The sequence below is a fragment of the Notechis scutatus genome, chromosome 6 (assembly GCF_049901735.1).
Source record: "Notechis scutatus isolate UNSWTSFEM ecotype Mainland chromosome 6, rNotScu1.2, whole genome shotgun sequence".
NCBI classification, from domain to species: Eukaryota; Metazoa; Chordata; class Lepidosauria; order Squamata; family Elapidae; genus Notechis; species Notechis scutatus.
Window position 1 is genome coordinate 77,339,610 of NC_142014.1, and position 21,958 is coordinate 77,361,567.

The 21,958-nt window shown below is 42.2% G+C and overlaps 1 protein-coding gene across 10 annotated transcripts in view; it reads right to left on the minus strand.

Annotated features, from left to right (window-relative positions):
* Nucleotides 1-21,958, minus strand: part of LOC113425383 (endonuclease domain-containing 1 protein-like) — a 132,019-nt gene that overhangs the window by 6,294 nt on the left and 103,767 nt on the right. For 8 of the 10 annotated variants that reach the window (XM_087968878.1, XM_087968882.1, XM_087968877.1 and 5 more), the window contains 2 exons: nt 8,619-8,675; nt 33-7,029 (listed from right to left, as the gene is read on the minus strand). The gene's annotated coding sequence lies outside the window, so the exon portion shown is untranslated. Of the gene's footprint in view, nt 1-32; nt 7,030-7,760; nt 7,921-8,618; nt 8,676-21,958 lie in introns of those variants that run through there. The other 2 variants (XM_087968879.1, XM_087968883.1) reach the window with 2 other exon arrangements.

A 21,958-nucleotide genomic window follows, 5' to 3' on the forward strand; every position in this document is an offset into this window, starting at 1 on the left:
TGAAGACCATCAAAGCTGACACCCACTAGAACACAGATCAACTCAAAGAAGCAGTGCAAGATTGCGAGACGTGGAGACCTGGACCAAAGAATCGCCAAGGATTGGACATGACTGAATAAGTAACGCTGCTATCGTCAAGATGTCATGGTTGCTCTTATCATGTAGAGGACTCTCAGTTGCCAATCACTGTCGTAGACGGAAGCTTTGGAAATCAGAAACCTATTTATGTTTCATATCCAGCCTTTGGTTGGGAGCTAAAGATACCTAACTTTTCCTCTTCCTCTTCATTTTCCCACATACTCCCTGTGAAATAGGATCGAGAGACACTCACTGAGCTAAAGTCAAGGTGGAGGTAGGCTTCAAGCTGGCTCTCCCCTTAGACCGTTCCCTCCTCCACCACCCAGGCTCTTGACCGATGGGGAGGAACTGGCCAAAGCCCATCAAGGGACTTCTGTGGATGAGGGGGCATCACAAACTGGGATTTCCTCATCTTTGCCATAATCCACCTCCTTTTTTTTCCAAAAGGGCATCATGAGAAGACGACACCTCTGATTTTACCCACAAGGATGTAATAAATAAGGCTGGTGGAAAAATTCATTCCACGAGGGCTTTTTTCCCCCTCGTTCTTCTTTTAAGAATTTAGAGTTCATAAATGTGACTGAAAAGCAGGGAAACAAGAGGAAGTGACAACAGTTGTACCAGAAATAAATCTTGAATAGTCCTTTAGGAGTATTCTCCGCTGCCGACAACCCTATTTTCAGTAATTGCAATTTACATACTTTTAACCTTCTGCTGAAGAGTCCAGTCTGGCTCTTTAGAACATAGCCTGTTCTGGCAATCCTACAAATAATCAAGATTTAATCTCTCCACATCCACTACAAAGGTTGATATATTCTCTAGGATGGCCATTTCAGGGAGATAAGGAGGATAAGAATGGAGTGGGACAGACAAATGCATTCACTTGGAATATCCCCAGGAGGCAAGCCATTGAATTCAAAGTGGGGGAAAATGTGAATAGAACATTTTGGCAAGACTCCCAAGTAATATTTTGATTTTCTTTGTGATATATTCCCTTAGCAGTGTGCTGAATTGAATCTGCTGGTTGTGCAGAAATGTTATAGCTTAAATTACTTGCCCAACTGCTAAGATCAATTTAAAAATGTGTTCTTTAAATTCAAAGGATCCTAGAATTAGACTTAATCTCTTCATATTTGGATATCCTTACTAGATAGCTAGCTTCTGCTTGAAGAAACCACCCTATATAGGAGCCACTGATTGACAGCTTTTCTTGACAGAAGTTCTGATGTCTGATTTGTATCCACATCCTTGACGTTTCCTCCTGTATCCTCATTCATTGTCTCTATATTCATCACTACAAGTCACCACTACAATGTACTTTTACTGCTATTTCGCTTGTACATTTCTTTGGCAGTGATTGATCCTTTTCTCTTCTTGTGCTATCATACATCCTAAACAGTCTCTATCTTCTTTATTTCTTTCCTCTCTTCACTATATTCTTTTCTTTCTTGTTTTCTGTATATTTTTGTGTTTTGCACTTTGCTCAGCTGAGATTCCTCTTAGCTGGACAATTTGAGGGTTGCAAAAGATTCAGGAGTAATCTCTGAACAAAGTGTGTGCGTGTGTGTGTAGATTGAGGCTTGAAGAACCAAGATGAAGAGAAATGGAATGGGCTGGAGCTGGTCTGGTCCAGGAGGATATCAAGCAGCCAAGGAGTGCAACACATGTTGCTCCAAGAAACTCCCTCCCCCCAAAAAGGTAACTTGAATTTCTTGGATTTTTCTTTGAAAACATTTCAAATGAGGAATACAAAGTTTGAAAGAATGGTGACTGAGGTGTCTCCATCCATCCCACTGCCCCCCTTCCCAAATTTCCAGTGAAAACATCTGGGCACCTGTTAAAGCCATTTTCATGGATGACCCACCAACCCTTCCATGGCAGGCTACATAATATTAACTGTATTGTCTTGAAGCTTCTTGCGTTGAGCTTCTGAAGATGACCCAAGATCTGCTTTTGTGAGAGTAGGAAGAGGCTAAAACTTCCTTTAACACTCAGGCCTTTGTCTCTGACTTGGGGTGCTTGTCTTTTCTTTGAATACCCTGATGTGTTAAGTTTTGAACGGTGGATGTGATTTGTTGCTTTTATAGTTTCAAAACTTGCCCAATTCTTAAAAGTCTCGAGATAGCTGACTGTATTTGTGATTTTGATCTGCTCTGCATCATCTTCCCTCTTATCTGCCTTCTTAATCAGATGCCATAGATTGGGTTCATTTGGATAGTGTGTCTGCTTTTGGTTGTTGCCATCTTTTGTTCTTTTTATTATTGCATTGGTGTGTGTATGTGTTACTTGTGAACTGCCCAGAGTTGCTGGGAGTTGGGCCATGTACACATTTAATAATCAATCAAATTCCAGATGTCATAAACAAATATTCACCGTATTTGCCTCTCTGCAATAACAGTGTGCAATTCAAACTAAGGACATGCTGGAAACCATTTGTGCCTCCTGCAAAATCACAAGGATGCTAACCTGTTGACACAGGCACAATGATGTAACTTCGCAATGCCCCTGTAGCAATTTTCAATTTAAGTGTGTATTATAGGAAACAAATATTTTAAAAGTGGAGTAACACTACAGACTCTTGTCCTTAAAACTATCCAGAAATGCCCCATTCCTGCTCAGTTTTGTTGAATTACAATTAGAAAGCCAATTCCAGTTAAATTGGATTAAAATCAATATGATGCTTAAATGAACCTTTGCCCAGATGCAAAATTTTTCCCACTCTCAAATCATCCAGGTCATGGTTGTTATGAATTGAAGAACCTTCTTGGACGAGAAGCAAAATGTTTTCAAAGAAAAAAGCAACAAGAAAGTCCAGTTGCCTTTGGAAGAAAAACCACCTTGGCTGTAAGACGTGGCCTATTTTATACAGCACTCAGCCAATGTGATGGTTCAGTCATTGTGGTTTGCAGGCCAGGATTCATGTACCAAGTTTAATTAATCTTAGATGATGATGATTATCTCTAGCTTAATATGTTACGGGAACTGCCACTTTGTTCAATGTGCTATTTGGATTCAGAAAATGGGTCGGCTCAGTAGAGATAAATATATTGTGCGGAGGTACAAAGTAAGAGTTTTCACATATAAACCAGGAAAGTATGGTATTTTCAGCAAGCTGTGGTGTCACAAGCACACAACTAAGTCAATCTTAAAACAGGCAGAGTGTTCACAATCACTCTCCTATAAACTCTGGCTCCCCCTTGTGCCTAGAGGCTGTAATTACTACCTAAACTTTATATATTTATATATATATGCAGGCAGGAAATAAGTCTTGGATATCGCATCGTATCTTCAAAGAAAAGCTCTGAATCCTGAATGCATCTGAAAGGATCAAGGGGCCCCAATCAAGAACCATCTTCCAATCCTGTTCTGGTTGGAGAGGCTGGAAGGCAATGAGGCCAAGCCCCCTTTTTTGCACCCAAGGAAAAGGCCACCCCACTTTCCTGCCACATCCGTGCATACAATGATTCCTGTTGAGGACCTGCGGGAGCCTTGTTCACTGCCTACTCCGCAGTGTCATTGGACCAAGCCAGGATTTGCAGCAGCTTTTTCACGAGGAGGCTTCAGATCCATGTAACGTGGTCTAAGGTGGGCATCATGCTACCTTCCCTCCCTCTCTGTCTCTTGTGTGTGTGTGTGTGTGTGTGTGTGTGTGTGTGTGTGTGTCTTTCCCCCCTTTTTCTGTCTCTCCCTCCCTCCCTTTTAGATACTTTGGGCCTGGATGATTGAGTCTTCATTTAACCATCTGAAAAGCAACCAATTAGAAAAGGCTGGGTTGCCTCATTCCGCAATACGCTGCTTGCTCCGTCTTCCGTCAACACCCTCAGCAGCCTTACCAATGTGCAATAGTGTGCAGCTGAACCTTTTCTGCTGCATGGCTTCGGTAAGGGACACCTCAGTGAAGTGAGTAACGTAAATTAGCCCCTGCTGTACCCGTGGCCAGTCACACACATTGCAGAGTGTGTGGTTCCTGTTTTGCTGAATGACACTTGTGTGAAAGCAGAGGAATTTAGCTGGAGATATTATTCCAGTGTGTCCTTTTCTTTCCTCCACAGCAGCATCCAAGAAATCCATGAAACGATATAGGCTCTCCTGCCTGGCCAGGGGGGTTGGACTAGAAGACCTCCAAGGTCCCTCCCAGCTCTGTTATTCTATTGAGTCATTGCTCTTGGCGATGGGCTTGTTCCTGACATGAGTCATGGCTTGTTTTCTCCCTGAATGCTGCACACACTCAAGAGACAGACGATCTCCCACTGCTGCAAAGTGCAGCCTTCACTGTAATTGGTTTCACAACCACATGACTGCTGTTCCTTGTGTCCCTTCGAAGAGGAGAACCACGAAGTTGCCACTTTTCTCTCGTAATCCCAAAGGCCGGCTGGTGGGAAGCGTTTCAGCTTCCACGTCAAGGTCTTGCCACCAACACCAGTTCTCCGGGTCGACATTCCCCAATCACTATAACCGATTTCAAATGGTGCTAGAAAGAAGAATAGACTCCGAACACCAGAAGAAATCAGTTATCCTTTAAAGGGGTCACTGGAATCTGCGAGTCCATGAATTTGCACGCGTGGCTACCGAGAATCTCTGAAGTAATTTTGGTTAGAACCACCCCTCACTCCCATATTTATAAACCCCAACTAAGAAATGGGATATGAATTATACCAACAGAACAAACCCTGCTCTTGTTTGGGATTTCAGCTGTTGGCATTATATACCGTTAGGCCTCAGGTTGCCATCTTTCTCCAATTTGGGGTCTTCCCAAAAGATACATGGGAATACAAATCCAACAAACCTCCAGCCAGGTGCACCAACACACCTGGGGATTGGGGAAGAATCCTCTGGAACGTCAAGCCCTAAATATTTGACTTAAGTTTATTTTAAATGGTGACAATGTGGCCCAGAAACCGTTCTGGAAAGAGAGGTTTTCTGCTGAGTCAGCTTATTAAGACTTTCTTGCAATCAGCTCTGAATCTCTCCTATTTGCGATCAATCTGTCGATGACATTTCTCACAGTATGCATAAACACACAAACTTCCAAGGCCTAGTATCTTCCTGACTTGCCTAAGAAGGCAGGTATATTTCTGTAAGGGGTTCATTTCAATTGTCCAACCTGGCTTAATAATTAAGTCAGTTTTGCTGCCGAGGCTGTACGTGAAGAGGCAATAAATCCAATGTAAACGAGCTGGTCGCGGAAGCTTTTATCGGAAGCCTATGGACTCCCAAGACCGGTCCACGCGCAGCCATTCTTCCCCCAAAAACACTGATTTCAAATGGTGCTAGACATTGTGTACTTAAATCTAAACCACCATATGAAACCAGATTCCTGAAGGAGCTCCAGGCAAGACTTCCTTGTAGCTGGACACGTCGAAGACAGGTATTCAGGCATGGTGGCTATTTCCTTTTCGTTTCGATGAAGCTGGGACGGGAAGGACTCCTGAAGAGAAAGCCTTTTTTTTTTCCCCTCCCCGCGCCATCCTCTTGAAAAAGCCAAAATATAGTTCTGAGCTTGCTGTGGGAAATATTTAACCGCTCTCAGGATGAAGGAAGCTGAAAGAATAAAAACAAAAGCTGAGTCCACATGGAAGAAAAAGCAGTTGAATGCACCTCTTTTCCGTTCTCAAAACGTTATCTTAAGCCTATCTAAATTCATAAATGTGCCACAAGGGTCAAAGTAAAGGAGTCCCCAGGGATTTTACTCCGCTAGTCGTTGCTGACTACAAATAGTCCTCGATTTACAATAGTTTATGTAGTGACCGTTCGAAGTTGCAAGGACCACTGAAAAAAGTAAGTGAGGACCGTTTTTCACACAACTATTGCAGTATCTCCATGGCAACGTGATCAACATTCAGACACTTGGCAACTGACTCATATTTACGACGGTTGCAGTGTTTCCTGGGATCATGTGATCCTCTTTTGCGACCTTCTGAGAAGCAAAGTTCAAGGAGCCAGATTCATTTAACAACTGTCTTACTAACTTAACAACTGCAGTGATTCACTTAACAACTGCAGCATGAAAGGATGTAAAATGGGGCAAAACTCACTTTAACCACTGTCTCACTTAGCAACAGAGATTTTGGGCTGAATTGTGGTTGTAATCCGACGACTACCTCTATAGGGGGCAGTGCTCACCTCTGTTTCAAGGGCCAATGAGCCAGCACTGTCTGAAGACAATTTCAGTGGTCATGTGGCCAAGCATGGGCTATAGGCCAAAGGTGCACAGAACGCTGTTGTCTTCCACCAAAGTGGTACCTATTTATCTACTCGCATTTGCATGCTTTCGAACTGCTAGGTGGTCAGGAGTTGAGGCAAAGAACAGGAGCTCAACCCAGTCCAGGAGGCACCATGGAGTTTGCTGATGCTTCTTTCTCTCAAGTTTCTCCTCCAGATGACCCTCCAAAAATGCAAATGAGGTCGTCTTCCCACTTGTAAACACAAGTTTCCTGCTCTTGTTGTAGAGGCCAACTGGTTCAGAGTTGAAGATGAAGGTATTTCCTCAGCGAATGATGAACAGATCAACTTGAAACCAGAGCATACGCTGAGAGGAGCCTCAAGGGCAAGTCCACATGACCCACTAGTATAAAAAAGGTAAAGCTCTTTTTGGTGGTGCTCAACTCCCGATGACTTCTCCACATGGCTCCCTTTGCAACAGCACGGAACTGGCACCAACTCTCTCCAGGATGTAAGTCTGAGATTTAGGGTCAGGGGATGTCATCAGTGGCTGAATAGTAATACGGAAGATTTTCTGCTCTGCATTCTGTAATCAAAAGGTTCATTTTTGACCAAGGCTAAAAGGCTTTAAGCTTTAAAGGATCTAAATGTGACATCCGTCTAATAATAGTGCAGGCTACAGCACTAGTTGTTATGTGAGGGAGGGGAGGATAAATCCTTTAGATGCTGCCTTTCCCTCCATCTCTTATCTTGAAATATTGTTTTCTTTTTCATTTCTTCTCTTGCCACCTGTAAAGAATATAAAAAAACATTTAGATTTTATTTCGCTGCTGAAAAAATTCTTTCTTCCCTAGGGAAGGATATTTCTTTGACTAAAAGTTCTAAATTAGAAACCATTCCTAACAGCAGTTAATGGACATCAACAGCAAAGCAGTGGGACTCTGAGACTGTTCACAAAAGACACCGACTGGCGAATTCTTCAAGACATTTTTCTTACAGGAGATAACATTTCTTTATGAAATGTTTAAAAAGATACCAAGATCACTCTTTTCCTTCCCCTTCTTCCTCCTGGTTGATATATAGAAAAATGTGGCTTTTAAATTAAATATAAAAATTAAAATTTTAATTAAAATTAACCCAAATTAAAAGAAAATATTTGCAGACTTGCTCTGCTCCAACGTTCAACCATTACTGCCTGTTATACTCTGGTGTGGATCTTTCACTACTCCACTGCCATCTATTTAGGCATCAACTGCATCATACAAAGATGGAAGGAGCTGCAGGTTATTTAGTCCAACTCCAGAAATTCAAAGTCAGGGCATCTACAGTGCTTTTCTCACTTCTGCTTGAAAGCCTTTGAATGAAGAGAAAGAGAAATCCTGTTCCCTTCCGGGATCCATCCACTATCTTTCTGCCGCCTTTTAATTTAACTCATCCCCCTTTTTTTTTAATTTATCTTTTATAACAAGCTCCTGAATCACAAGACAGCATCACATTTAACACCAAATCATGGCCCTCACCTCAGTTTCTCATCCTCTTGAGTTCTCAGAGTCCAATTTAAATGTTGTCCCAGCAGGGGGCAGCAGCTACCCAAATTTGACTGAGTCTGGGATGAGAAGAGAAGCAGGTTTTGGGGGGGGGGGAGGAAGAGAAAAAAAAAACCCAAGAAAGTCCAATTGCCTTTTGAAGAAAAAAAAAAATACTGGATGATTGAGAATCTCCATAGACATTGTGAGTGGTGGGACCCGAATGGCGTCAGCATGGGGAGAATCCCACCCCAGACCTTCTAGTACTGTAGAGGGGACCGTCTCTAATCAAGTCACTAGGAATCGAGCTTGTGGTTCCTTCTTCAGTGACTCAGTTCACACAATAATTTATTCTCCTAAATTAATTATTGGCACCACGTGGCTTTGAAGCAAGCTAGAAACCTGGAGGATGCATGAAGCCAGGGGTGGCCAATCCCACTAGTTATAATTCTGCCTTATGTGAAAGTACCCAGGTGATTTGGTCCAGCCCTCTTGGCCCAATCAGGGCGTTTTAGGAAAAAGGACTTTGCGCCAACCAAGAGACTAGAAAGTTCCAGTTACGCCTTAGCATGAAACTCCCCGACTCGGGCCCTTGGGAGACTGTGAGGGCATGAAAGCCAGGCGGGTGACTTTGCGCCAATCACCAGGAGACGGTGAGTTCTAGTTCTGCCTTATGCATGAAAGCTACCCAGGTGACTTTGGTCCAGTCCCTCTCTCTTAGCCCAACTCACCTCACAGGGTTGTTGTGGGGAAAATAGGAGGAAGAGGGTGTGTTATATGTGTTTGCCGTCTTAAGTTATTATTTATTAATATTAGGGGGGAAATCCCATGTTTTTTGAAAACAAAACTCACCTCATCTTTGTAATCATCATCTTTTGGTTCAAGACATCCTCCTGAGAAGAGTTACACCTGAAATTAGAAAGCAACTTTGTTATTATTCAAAATATGCCAGCAAAAATCCCCTGCAATCATTACTTGCCATTCCCTACTTAGACCAAAGAAAATTTTGGAGACCTTGAAAAAACAGAATTAAGCTTCCTCTCTCCCCAACAGTTTGTGCTGCTGTATCGCTGTCCATAAAGTTACCCGAAACAACATTCCTATTGAACGTTAGAAGAAACTTCTAATGTTTTAACAATAGAAACCAATGACCCAGAGCAATGTTTTTCAACCTTGGCAACTTTAGGAGGTGTGGACTTCAACACCCAGAATTCCTCAGCCAGAAGTCCACCAATTCTGAAGAATGCCAAGGTTGGAAAACAATGACCCACAGAAGTAGCGGGTACCATTGCCCTGTGCACATACTAAAGCAGAAGCACAAAGTAAGGTTGAAATTGGAGAAGCTTTGATTTGGACAGCAGCACTAAGCATCGGGTGGGCCTCTGCCTCCTCCTCCTCCTCGCCTCTCCCTTCTCTAGAATTCTACTCATCAAAGGTACAACGGACAATGCAGACTGCAGAACGATTGTCTTGGTACAGGAATCGTGGCTCAGAGCTTGGGTTGCAACCGAACCACAAAACCCCTTCTGCAAAATCCAGTCTGCACAGTGGCTAGCATTCCCGGTAAATCTCAACCATGGTTGGGACAGCAACGTCTAAAATACATTGAAAAGTGGAACCCAGATCCTTTTTCACAAAATGACTGAAGAATTTCTACCCACCTCTCACGGGCCCTTAATTTATTCCTAAAGCAAACAAACAACCCACTCTGAAACTGGGGTAGCCTGTTCATTTATCTCGGTTTGTTAATTTCCTGATTTAGGATCTGACAAGAATAATTATTTTGAATGATAAATGATAACACAAGCAGCGGGGACGTTTGGCCTGGGTCTCCCCTCTCTCCGTTCCACAAAACCATCTCAACTGGATTCTCTCATTGGCATCCTTCGGGTGGCAAAAGCCATGGCCTTCTCATTTAAAGTGCCTTTATTTAAAAAAAAAAATGTATGCAAAGAATGACCCTATATAGTCTGACACAGGGTTGGTCCAACCTTGGACACTTTAAGACTTGTGGACTTCAACTCCCAGAATCCCCCAGCCAGCATGAGGTCAAAGTGTCTTATTCATATGCTATGTATGGCTTTTATGACCAGGACAATTCTGCGAGAAAAGCAAGCCTTGTGAAATGTTGACACTTTGGAAAGAGGGCAGAGAAGAGCAACAAGAATGATTAGGGGCTGGAGGATAAAATGTATGAAGAACGCTTGCAATAATTGGATATGGCCGGTCTAGAGAAAAGAAGGACCAGGGGAGACATGATAGCAGTCTTCCAATATTTGAGGGGCTCCTACAAAGATGAGGGGGGTCAAACTATTCTCCAAAGCACCTGAAGGCAAGACAAGAAGCAACGGATGGAAACTGATCAAGGAGAGAACCAACCTAGAACTAAGGAGAAATTGCCTAAGAGTGAGAACAATTAACTAAGGGAATAGCTTGTCTTCAGAAGTTGTGGGTACTCCATCAATGAAGGCTTTCAAGAAGAGACTTGGACAGTCATTTGCCTGAAATTGTTTAGGGTCTCCTGCTTGCGCACGGGGTTGGACTAGAAGACCTCCATGGTCCCTTCCAACTCTATTATTCTATGTTCTAAATTGGGGTTACAGATAGAGAGAGGACACACAACTCCCCAGTTTTGCCACAGTTGAGCTATTTTAACGTCCACTCTAATCTGAAATAATCCCTGCACGTTGCCAACCCAAAACCACTGAGGTGGATTCAATGAATTCTCTGCCTGGCTCTGCCTGGTTTCCCCCACTCCAAATGTCCATCACGAAAAGGAAAGAGGAACTCATGACTGGCCGTTCACACCCAACATGTTCTAGAGAAGTTGACTTTTTTGTAGTATTACCCTGTAAAAGAATTTATGAAACACTTTGGAGTTTGAACAAAGGAACGACAGAAAGCAGGCCTTTGGCCTTTTCTCAGAAAACAGCCCTGTACATACCGTACAAAGCTAGTAACTTCTGGAATGTGGTTGATTTCCGTCATCTCATTTAATGAATCAGAGTCATGTTAGCTCTTTCCTTACCCTCCTAATTTTTTGCAAGCCTTCTGGTGAACTGGCATAAAAGAGAAAAAGTGGGGAGGGAACGGAATTGTGGGAAAAACATTTCTGGGGTTCTTTTTAATGCATTTGTTTTGGGACTTTGGCAGAAAATTGCTGAAAGAAGAAACCACTCTGCTAGCAATTCTAATTCAGACATTTCAAGTAAGGGAGCAAACTCGAAGGAGCTTATTGGGAAACGCAAGAACTGTGCATGGACAGTTACCAATTCAAATCCAGAATCAATTCAGAAGGGAATCAAACCAAACAAATAAAAATCTACACATACAATCCTTGCCAGGAACCAAAAGAATATTTTAAGTATGTCCAATGGGATGCTTGAGGGTTTCTCCTTCCCTTAAACATCAAAGGATCATGCTCTAAATCAGTGGTCTCCAATCGGTGGGCCGGGGACCACTGTGGTGGTCCGCGAGAAATTTTTGGTGCTCCGCAGAGAAATGTCTCCCCCAAAGCACTCCCCCCAAAGCAATTAATCCAGGCTGCGCGGGAACACAAGGCTGCGCCACCCACATGGCCCGCCCACCTGCTGGTCCCCACCCTTCGGCTGAGCGCAAACCTTACCTTGAGTAGAGCCATGCAAGCTGGAATTGGAAGGTAAGACCAACGTCGAGGGAGGGAAATCCTCCCCAGGGTGGCTTGCTGAAGTTGGTGGGAAAGTCGGTCCCATATTCCAGAGCTGCAGTAGTCACAGGACTGGCCCTTGGGTCATCCCGGAGCAGCTTCTCCACTCCATGGCAGGCCGGTGCACCCAGGTGGAGGAGTAGCTGCTCCGGGATGACCAGAGGGCCAGTCCTGTGACTACTGCAGCTCTGGAATATGGGACCGACTTTCCCACCAACTTCAGCAAGCCACCATCAGTCAAAATTCATATTAGTGGTCTTAAAATTATGAGTTTGGTGGTCCCTGAGGTCCAAAAGGTTGGCAACCCCTGCTCTAACTAACAGTGTGTAAACTTATGGGTATTTCTATATTTCTCTGGCAAATTGTGATATTTATTCATAGGTTCAAAGGACTTCTTGGTAATCTGGTACAAAGAGTTAATTACAAAAAGGGCCAAAGTTCTTGACACCTTTCCTCTTATATTATACAAGTCTGCATAAAATCCATAGGTTGCATTGTATGTAGAATGCAAGATGTGTACAACTATACATTTCCACCACTAACGACAATGCATGTTTATTATAAAACATTATAAAGAATGATATCCCAATGTGAATACATGTTGTCCGTCTAATAAAGGCTGCTGGTTAAATGTTATTATGTGGCAAGAGTTTCCTAATTTAAGATTTAGCCTAGTTTTAGGATATGAAAATACTATGGAAAAGTCAATTCATTGTCCAAACAACTTCCCAGATTAGAGCTATGATGAAACAAGAATACAATTTCAAGTGATCTCAATCCAGCTTTGCCCCAGCTACTGCCGTCTTCAGATGACAGTACTCAGAACACCTAAGTCCCTGGCAAAGCTGCCCAGGAGGATAGATATGCACCCACAATTATATCCAAACAATTCTAGATGACTAAGTGTTTGGTCTCTCTGTTTTACCATATTGTAAAGATTTGTATTTCTCTCCCCCCACCCCCCACCCCCGTAAAATACATTAAATTCTGGAATTCTCTCGTGCTGAATTTGTTGTTTACTTATAATGTATCTTCCTTGTTCTCACCTTTTTAAAAACATACATCAGTGCAATCAAGGAAATTATTGCAAGGATCTAACTCTGCATGGTAGAAAAGTAAGCAAATTATAGGGAGAAAATAAATATAGAGAAATTCTCACCTCTCCAAAAGGTATGTGTGGAAGTCATGTAAGACCCTATACATGGGGCATAATATATACCATAATATATTATTAGCATCTCTTTGCTCTGGCCATTTAAGGGAAGGTGGAGTATATATACTATTCTACCATAATAGATATTTCAAACTGACAAGGGATAGGCAAATAGAGGGTTTTTTGGAGACGGGGGGATTCAGAAAGTGTATAGATTTGCAGTTAAATTTTCCAGTCCCTTCTCAAAACAGAATGGGTTTTTTTTTGGCTTTGTAGATAGTTCTTTAAGGCTGTTTAAACTGAGGAACGATACACCAAAGAAATAAACACAGATAATCAAATAGTGTTCATGAAAAATGAGCAGAGAAAGTTTGCATGCATGCCTAGAGACGGAGAAATCTGGTGATTTTTCACACGAACCTATCTCATTTTTGCGTTTGTGAATCAAAACTTTCTTCAACAGGTAGAGAATTTTGCAATGATGTTCGGGAATAATAATAATAATAATAATAATAATAATAATAATAATAATAATAATAATAATAATAATAATAATAATAATAATAATAATAATAATCGTCATCATCATCATCATCCAAGAAAGAGTGGTACAAAAAAATAGTCAGAAAAATTGTTTGCAAAAAAACGGGTGTATGTTAAAATATATATATACTTTTTTTGTAACACAGCATGTAGTACAAATGCAAACTGGTAAGATTATAGTTCAATACACTGCGAGCACAAAGAACATGGTTTAATTTCAAAATCTAGCAGAGGACTAGTGTGTGTGAACCCAACCACAATGGTCCCGCAAGTCCACCAGATGCCTTGTAGCATCCATCACCAAGAATTGGAGCCCACTTCTCACCAACAGACCTACCAGCTTCCAATCCAACCAATGACACAATTTGGCAACGCGCGACGGAAAGGCCCATTAAAATCACCCAAATTCGCTGAAACCCCCACGAACAAAAGGGGTTCTCTTTCCCCATTTCTTCTGGCAAGAAAAGGCATTTCCTGGCACCCTGATCCGGGTCCAGCATTGCTCTTTGATGCAGAACTATAAGCCCACAGACCCTTTATAGATGTACAAAAAAAACAACCAAACCAACAACCCCCAAGGACAGCATTTCTGATCAATGGCTGCAAAGGACTTGACAGCAGAGGTTTTGGGACCCGTCATTATTTCTAAGAGCCGCATAATTAGCAGCCCTGGAGTTTTGAAAAGCTTGGAAGTCGTGCACCGCAATGTTCTTGAGAAAGAGAACATGGGCCAGCTTTTGCTAATTGGACTCATTGTCTAACCGGTGCCAACCGCATTCAGGGCAACAGGACCCAGCTGCTAGGCATGGCAACTCACACACCTCCCAGAGAGAGAGAGAGAGAGAGAGAGAGGCCAGCCTCCCCCAGGGGCAAGTGTGTGGACTTTGGGTTTGGGCATGTGCAAACACAAGCATAAAAAAGCCACGCATGGGAGGAGGGGGGGGGAAATCTGAGAAGTGCTGCTCTTTCTTAAAAACAAACGTTAAGCTTCTAGTCCTTAAGCTTAGAGGAAGGAAACCAGTTGTTCAGGAGAAGCAGCAGAGCGATAAATGAGCTACCTTCTGCTTCTGCGCGTAATTAACAACAAAAGTTTTAAAGTGCTCGGGGGGAAAATTCAACCTGTTGAAAAAGTAAAATCTTGTATATATTTTGAGACAGAGATGGTCTAACCATTCTCTAGGAAGACTCAAATTTGAATTCACACAATAACCGTGTTGCTTGTATCTTTACAATTGATATTGTTTTATTTGTTTCCTAGTATGATTTGATTGCTTATTAGTAACCTATGACTATCACCAAGTGTTGTATCTTATGATTCTTGATGAATGTATTTTTATGTACATTGAGAGCATATGCACCAAAGACAAATTCCTTGTGTGTCTGATCACACTTGGCCAATAAAGAATTCTATTCTATTCTATTCTATTCTATTCTATTCTATTCTATTCTATTCTATTCTATTCCATTCCATTCTATTCTTCATTCCATATTCTATTCTATTCTATTCTATTCTATATACGACTTAAGCCTACGCCGGTTAAGTAAATGTTGTGTTCACACAAGCCATCCTGCACACTATAAACCATTGGATGGCTAACATGAAGGTTCGATATAAAACAACATTGTACGGCAGTGGCTGGATTCTCACAAAATGCTAAAACATATAAAGTATCCAACATTTTAGCTTAGTCGAGTACGTAAATAAGAATCTAACCAGGGTTTCCCACCCTGCAAAAAAGTAAAATAAAATAAAAAGGAACATGCCTTGAGTAAAGAAATACTTTAACACATCTTTGAGAGTTCTATATATTCCTTATCAAAACAGTGTTTAAATACCTAAATGAAACTGAATTGACAGGAGATGTAAATGTGTAGGAGAATTATAGTTATTCAGTTTTGGTCGCCACGATGTAAAAAAGATGTTGAGACTCTAGAAAGAGTGCAGAGAAGAGCAAGGGGACTGGAGGGTAAAACATAGTAGGAAAGGAACTGGGTATGTCCAGTCTAATGAAAAGAAGGACTAGTGGAGAGACATGATAGCAGTGCTCCAATATCTCAGGGGCTGCCCCAAAGAAGAGGGAGTCAAGCTAATCTCCAAAGCACCTGAGGGCAGGACAAGAAGCAATAAGGATGGAAACTCATCAAGGAGAGAAGCAATCTGGAATTAAGGAGAAATTTCCTGACAGCTAGAACAATTTATCAGTGGAACAACCTGCCTCCAGAAGCTGCGAATGCTCCAACACTGGGAGTTTTTAAGAAGAGATTGGGTAACCATTTGTCTGAAATGGTGTAGGGCTTTCTGCCTAGGCAGGGGGTTGGACTAGAAGACTTCCAAGGTCCCTTCCAACTCTCTGTTCTATTCTATTCTATTCTATTCTATTCTATTCTATTCTATTCTATTCTATTCTATTCTATTCTATTCTATTCTATTCTATCCTATCCTATTCTATGTAACTTTTCCTCCATTCCTCTCCTGAGAAACTTCTACTCATGAGAATCTAGCCAACACATTGGAGGAATCTCTCTTCTAAAACTCTCTTCGCTGCCGTGCTAAGTTTGTACCTGTAGAGAACCAGGCATGTACGTTTCTTCCCGCCTGTAAAGTAATCCTAACCTAAGCCACATTTGGATACAGTGCTTCACCTTAAACTGTGATTCGGCACTGCAGCAATTCTAAATGCCCCCCATGTGTTCCTCTCTTGTCCCCAGTGCAGCTTTGAAGACGACAAAGGCAGCTTTCACTTCCGCTTTTGGTAAGAATAGCAGAAAGAAAGAGCATATTATTAAAACGCTTTTTTAAAAAAAACCAAAAACCAGGAAGCAAGAAATACTCTGTGAAAAGAAGAACGAAGGGCCTTTTTGAAGCAAGGCAAAGCCTGTTTAGTCTGGACTTCTGTGCTCAACAGTGGACTTCTAAGAGTCCACCATCTTGAATGTGAGTCTTCTGGTTCTCAGGAATGTGGTTCATGCACAGAGTTACCCTGACTTATAGCGGCTGACAGAGTGACTCTTCAAGATTCTTCTCATTCTTTTCCAATGGGCTTCACAAACACCGAAAGCTAAGCCAGTTTGTGGCTTTGAGGAATCGGAATAGTTACCGATTCACCCACCCGATAGTAAAAACAGCAAATAGTTTTAAACAGGCCGAAAACTGTCAGGGCCTTTGACTGATTGCAACTATTTCAGTTTGGCTAATATTTGTGTTCCTAAAATAACTTAATAATCTGGATTCGCACGATAAACTGAAACAAGCCACAGAGGTGGATCTCCATCAGTAGCTGGAGCATAAACTTAGATAATCGTCATATTAAAGTTTATCCTGAATGCCATATTGATAGTATGACTGCATTGTATCTATTTATGCCAGACTTTCTCAAGCTTTACAACTTTAAGATGGGTGGACTTCAACACCCAGAATTCTACAGCCAACTTAGTTGGGTGGGGAATTCTGGGAGTTGGAAGTTCACCCGTTTTAAGTTGCAGCACCTGAGAAAACACTGATCTATGCAATATCCTTCTTAGGAAAATAATACTATTCCCTTTGTTAAAAAATAATGCCCCGAATAGTAAAAATGTAATTTTAGGCCACATGAACCAGAAGTAAGTTCTCATAGTCAATGGTAGTGGTTTTACAACCTGTACACTCTCTCCCTGGCTGAATGTATTCTGTGGGTGTGAATGCCACACTAGATTCAGAGAAACCACAACTAAGTCAGAGGAAGGCAATGAGATTGATGAAGAGAGAACTAAGGAAATCAGCTTGTTCAATCTTAAGACTGACAGGCCATAGGAAAGATCTAGCACTTGCAAGGAGGTTGTGCCAAAGGTTGGCTTCACACCTGGTCTCTCTCCTTCCAGCAGGCCTCAATATGATGGATTTAAATTATTGGAAGGCACATTCCAATGGAATGCCAGGGACAACTTGGTAATAATGCCATGTGAGCAGTTGGCAAGGAAACCAGTAAGTCATAAGTGATTTTTTTTTCAGTGCCATTGTAACTTGGAGCAGTTGCTAAATGAATGGTTGTAAGTCAAGGACTGCCTGTATTCCAGGTCTTCAAACTTGTCAAGCTTAACACTTGGGGACTTCAACTCCCAGAATTCCTGAGCTAACATGACTGGAGGAGGAATTCTGGGAGTTGAAGTCCACAAGTCTTAAAACTGTCGAAAGTGTGAAGACCCCTGCTGTGTTCTATTTCATATGGAACCCAGAACATTCTGAAGGTTTGCCCAAGGACTCTGAAGACAAGGGAAATGCTACTGATGAGTGTTCACAAATCTCCCAAGAGGCTTGCCAAAATTTGAGTAATAGTAGTTTTGCTCCCAATATTTCTGTCTGAAGTATCTGGAAAGTTTTAAGACCTCAAAATTCTGGATGATTCCCCACTCAAATTTTCAAAGATCGTCCAAGTATTGTCATGGTACCACCTAACCATTTCCAGGTTTATTCAAACGTTTATTTGTATATATTTCTACGACTGGGGAAATTTTATGGAACTCAGATATCTCTGCACAAAGAAGATTATATAGCCTTATATCTACCCTAAAAATTGCTCTGCCTCGGACTCTGTTGATTGCGCTGAGGCTGTAATTCTGTCCAAAAGAGTTCCATCAAAGTCTCGGCGATGCAGAAGCTCCCATGACAAGCAATCTTGTTGCCCCAAGTCTTTTCTTAAGGCAATTTTCCCATTGCAAAGGTTTAAGACTTGCTCACGAATAGCGTCATATTTGGCAATACCCAGAGCTCTGAGGAAAACACTGCTTAAAGGGGATCTGGATCGATGCTTTCAGGAACCCCTTTTAAATCATGAAACCAATAGCATGATTCTCTAGAACAGGGGCGCGTAGATCTGACCCGTGGGGCCACCCTGGAAACAGCAAGGGACCAGCCCGCGGTGCCTCTGCAAGGGAAAATGGACTCTGGGGTGCGTTTTCACTGGCGGAGGGCTAGAAAACAAACTAAAAGCAAAACAAAACAAAAGGAAAAAGGTTTCCTGTTTTGCATTTGAGCATCCAAGAAGGGACAGGAAAGGAGGAAAGGGTAAGAGGAAAGGGAAAGAAAAAGAAGGAAAGATGGAAAAAGAGGAAGGAAGGAAAGATAAGGAAAGAGGGGAATGAAGAAGAAAGGAGAAAGAAGAGGGAAGAAAAAGAGAAGGAAGGGAGGGAGGGAGGGAGGGAGGGAGGGAGGGAGGGAGGAAGGAAGGAAGGAAGGAAGGAAGGAAGGAAGGAAGGAAGGAAGGAAGGAAGGAAGGAAGGAAGACAGGAGCATTAGGTTAACTTCAAGAGAAAAGATGCTGTATAACTCCAATCAAGCAAGCAACCAGAAAATGCTGCAAAAGTCAGACAGAATGTCACTGATTCAACAGATAATACAGTAGAATATTGAGCTGACAGCCTTCACTTCCCATCTCTACATAAATATTTCTACGAGTATATTTATTTTATACAAGACAGTCAACTAGTTTGTCAAGAAGAAAGATTTTAATCATACCCTTGTTAACTGTGCTATTCTGCCTGCAGGATATTTCTTTCTGAATATCCTTTGTGGAATATGAATATGAATATGTATGTATGTATGTATGTATGTATGTATGTATGTATGTATGTATGTATGTGCATCTTTGGTTATTCGGGTTTTCTCCCACGTAAGATTGAAAGTATACTTCCAATCTTACGCGGGAGAAAACCCGAATAACCAAAGATCCACATACAAATACCCGCGAGAACCTCAGAAAACATATATATATATATTAAATATAAATATAAAACTTGAGAAAACAAACATTAAATATAAATATATATATATGGTATTCAGCTTTGTTCGGGTATTTGTTCGGGAATACCATACATGTAAGTACCCGCGAAAACTTTAGAAAACGTATGTGTGTGTGTGTGTGTGTGTGTGTGTGTGTGCGTGCGTATGTATGTAGATAGATAGATAGATAGATAGATAGATAGATAGATAGATAGATAGATAGATAGATAGATAGATAGAGATAGAGATATAGCTATAGATATATGTATGAGCAATGGTGTCTGCAGTTGGTAGCAGTGTGTTCCACGCTGCCATCTAGGAATTCAACTTCCCTGGGAGCAATGCTAGATCTAACTGGCAGTGCCACAGCAAGGAAGGAATAAGGGAAGACGACACAGCAAGACCTACCCAGCTTATGGCTTTGCTGGCTTAGAGAAGGAGGTTAACTTTGCATCTGCATTGGGCCAGCCGTTCACTCAGTCTCCATGCTGGCACCCCTGTTTCCATTAAGCATGTAAATGATGTTCGCTTTTCTACAACCACATTTCTACCTTGGTTTCCCTCAGGGAAGCTACAGTCAGTGTTGCTTGTGGGATACACAATTTAAAAGTCACAACAATCAGGCAAAATACTATGGTCAGAATGATGGAGTAAAATAAAATTTCAATTTTGCTGAGAAAGCAGTGTATCTTCTAGACCAGGAGTGGACAACTATGGCAATTTTAAGATCTTTGGACTTCAATTCCCAGAATTCCTGAGCTGGCATTGGCAGGTTCAGGAATTCTGGGAGTTGAAGCTCAGAGGCTGTAAAATTGCCCTTGGCCTAGATAGCTATGGGGCACACCATTAAAACATGTGCCTGAGATATGGATGTATCACAGAAAAAACCACAAATGGAAAGGATACTTCATATCTTTGCTTTTTACAGCATTTTAAAGCAAGCAATGTATTTATATCAGGCTAGAAAACATGAAATATGCAGGACATGGCAGAATACACTTGATTATTTTTTTCTGATTCAGAACAGCTTTCTTACACCTGCCTGGAAGAAGGAAAAAAAGGTTTACCTTGTGACACAACAATCCACTACAGGCATAAGTGTGTCTCCTTCCCTTGATGATCCTTTGGTTCCTTCATACTCCCTATTTTATTTTATATTCAATGGAAAAGCTACAGGGTATGCAGAGAGCCAGATTAAAAGCACAAAATTATTTCAAGCGTGCATACCCGTAGCAGCTATTAGGATCCCTTTAGATTAGAAGAACTGTGTCTTTTCCTGGGTTCACAATTGCTCTCCATCGCTAGGCATGCAATCCAAAATAAAAATGAGCTTTGTCCAAGGAGCTCATGAAAAAGGTTACATCCATGCCTGTACGCATGCATGTAAATCACATGTTTGTTTATTGTATGGACACCCATCTTAAAGGTGGTATGCAGCAGGTTCTGGCCAGTTCTGGAAAACCAGTCATGGAAAAATTTTGAGTAATTCGGAGAACCGGCCAATCCCACCTCTGACTGGCCCCGCCCCCATCTATTCTCTGCCTCCTGAGTCCCAGCTGATTGGCTGGGTCTTCTTTGGTTGCCCTGCACAGGAGAACGGAGCTGGAAAGCAGGTTAGTGGGGTGGGGAGGGAATGGGGATTTTACAGTATCCTTCCCCTGCCACGCCCACCAAGCCACACCCACAGAACCAGTAGTAAAAACATTTGAATCCCACCACTGCTCTGGGCAATTCAGATCAACAAAGAGTAACTACAAAACCATAACCCATGAAAGCAAAACTGAAACCTGGTGCCTCAATCATCCCTTAGGGAAGTCCTGCTATCAGCTCCAGATATTCCCATTCTATCCCACCACCTGGGGGGAAAATTAGGTCTTTATGGCATTCCGTATGGCTAAAAGGGTGGGGGCCTGGTAAGTCACTGTGGGGGGGACACATGCAGGTATTCCATATGGTGGTAGGGGAAGCCGTGGAAAAGGCATGTTTCTGAAATCCCACTTGATGGCAAGATTTCAGGGAAGGGATTTGCAGCATGCTCACCTGTCAGGCACTGGGAACCAGAACGCCACGCTTGAGCTGATCAAAGTTACCTGTTTATTGCTATTTAGTGCCTATTTACAAGAATCTTGCTGGACTTTAAACTACATTCTCTCAGGAACAGCCAGATAAGGGGGATTCTAGGGGAGGTAAAGCCTGCATCACTTCTCACTGTGCAAGGACTCTAAGCTTGCCCCTCTCTTCACACCTCCCACCATTCTAGCTGGAGATTCCACTCACTATCTTGTCGGATCTAGTACGGCAGGCACGTCTTTCAGGGAGTGGTGGCCCTGCAAATTTTGCCTTTCAAACCTGGGTCCCTAGCCCTGGGAAATAAAACATGGGAGGCATCACTTCCAAATGCTGGGGGGAGAGGGAGGGGCAAAGGCAAGACATGGAAGCCTTCTTAAATAGTTGGGACTAGTGGGCATAGGGGCCTGAGGGTAGTAAATGGGTTTTGGGGGACCAGAATCATCCACAATGGCACCCATTGGATTGATAGGCAAACCTCCTTACGGCAGCCATTTTGTGAGAGATGCCGCAAAGCACCTCTTTTTTCGAACGCGAGCCACAAGGCTTCCAAAAGTAGCTCAAAGACCACACGCTGCTCCCCCGAATATGCGGAAAGCCCGCAAAGAACACGCAACTGGTGTCACTCTGATAGCTGAGACGTATTTAATAAGTCTAGCATGATCCCCTCCCATTGCGCAACCCGTGGCATTTGCTCCCATTCTTTCCCTTTGAAACACCTGCCTCTACAGGTCGTATAAAGATTAGAAGGAACACAGTGTTCGCAAAGTTATTTCCTTTCCCTAATCTGCAGCAACTTTTTTGTATCTGGAATGAAGGGAGGGGCTGCATTTCCCCCCTCTTTACATAAGAGTCAGAACACTGCACGTTTTAAAAGAAAAAGAAAAGCATTTCGTGATGCAGGATGCAGTGATGGCCATTTGCTTACTTTCAAAAAGGACCTGGATACACTTACCAATAAACTTTCTGTCCTAGCTTAATAGAGCATC